This window comes from Pelodiscus sinensis, chromosome 26 (genome assembly GCF_052426305.1).
Source record: "Pelodiscus sinensis isolate ZL-2025 chromosome 26, ASM5242630v1, whole genome shotgun sequence".
NCBI classification, from domain to species: domain Eukaryota; kingdom Metazoa; phylum Chordata; order Testudines; family Trionychidae; genus Pelodiscus; species Pelodiscus sinensis.
In genome coordinates this window covers 2,411,492-2,412,710 of record NC_143077.1, presented here as the reverse complement: position 1 = coordinate 2,412,710, position 1,219 = coordinate 2,411,492, and positions in this window count along the sequence as shown.

Here is a 1,219-nt window from a genome sequence, read left to right as displayed (position 1 = left end):
GGGCAGCGGCTGCGCGGCCTGGACTCCGCGCCCGGCTCCCTGCAGGGGTGGGATCGCGGGACACAGGGTTGCAGCCCCTCCCCTCCAGCCCAGCCCCCCAACCCTCCCCCCACAGCCCAGCCCAGGCCCCCCAACCCTCTCCCCCCCCCGCAGTCCAGCCCCTCATCCCTCTCCCCTCCAGTCCCACATCCCTCCCCCCCAACCATTCCTCTCACAGCCTAACCCCTCCTCCCCATAGCCCAGCTCCCTCTAACCCTCCAACCCTGACTAGCTTCCACATCCCCCTTTAGCCCCCTAACTCTTTCCCCTCAAGCCCCCTAGACCCCTCCCCCCAGTTCGTTGCCCTGCAGCTCCCAGGCTCCAGAAGCCCCCCCTCCTTCCTCTAGCCCCTCCCTGCCAACTCTTCCCCTCACAGGCCCCAGCCCCCCAGCCCCTAGAACTATACATATAATATACTGGGGATTATTTTTTCCCAGGCACATGATTTTCTGCCAGGGCTGGCAACAGACTTTGCTGGGCCCTGGGGAGAGCAGAGCTCAGCTCCAGGAGCCCCAGGAGGAGCAAGTCTAGGGGCAGCCCTGACTGCAGCCACCTCTCCCAGTCCCATGTGACTTGAAAGGCCTGGAGCTTGCTGCTGCCGTAACAGCAACCCAGAACCTGGGGCCCTTTCAATTCACCCGGCCCCAAGGGACCTGCTCGGTCTGGTGCCTCCTCCCTCTGTTCCACCTGCTCTCCAGTTCATCTGCCATTCTGTTGCCCAGCCTATGGGGAGCCCACTGTGGCTCTGTGCAGGCATTAGCCAGCTTGAGTAATTCTGAGGTCGTAATTTGCTACCTCATTGGTCACCCCCTTTTCCAGGTGGTCTCTGAGTCCACTGAGCAGCCCCAGTCCCTGCACAGAGCCATGGGGTCCTCTCCTATTGACCTCTCTGGATTGCAAGCACCAAACCCATTCCTCCCCTTCGTAACTGGTTGGGTTGGCAGGGTCATAGGTAGGGCGTTGCACCGGCCCCACTCCGGCGCTGACCCGACAGGTAGCAGCTAGGCACGCGGCGCACACCCCTCAGTTGGAATAGACGAGCAAGCAACAGGAGGACTGACGGTTTGGTTCTGCCTTTACCTGCCTTCTTATCCCAACTGCTTAAGAGACTTAGGTGAGGGGGCCCACAGGCTTTCGGAAAGGCCAAGTGCACTTTACGGACTAGACCAGCCCAAGCCAT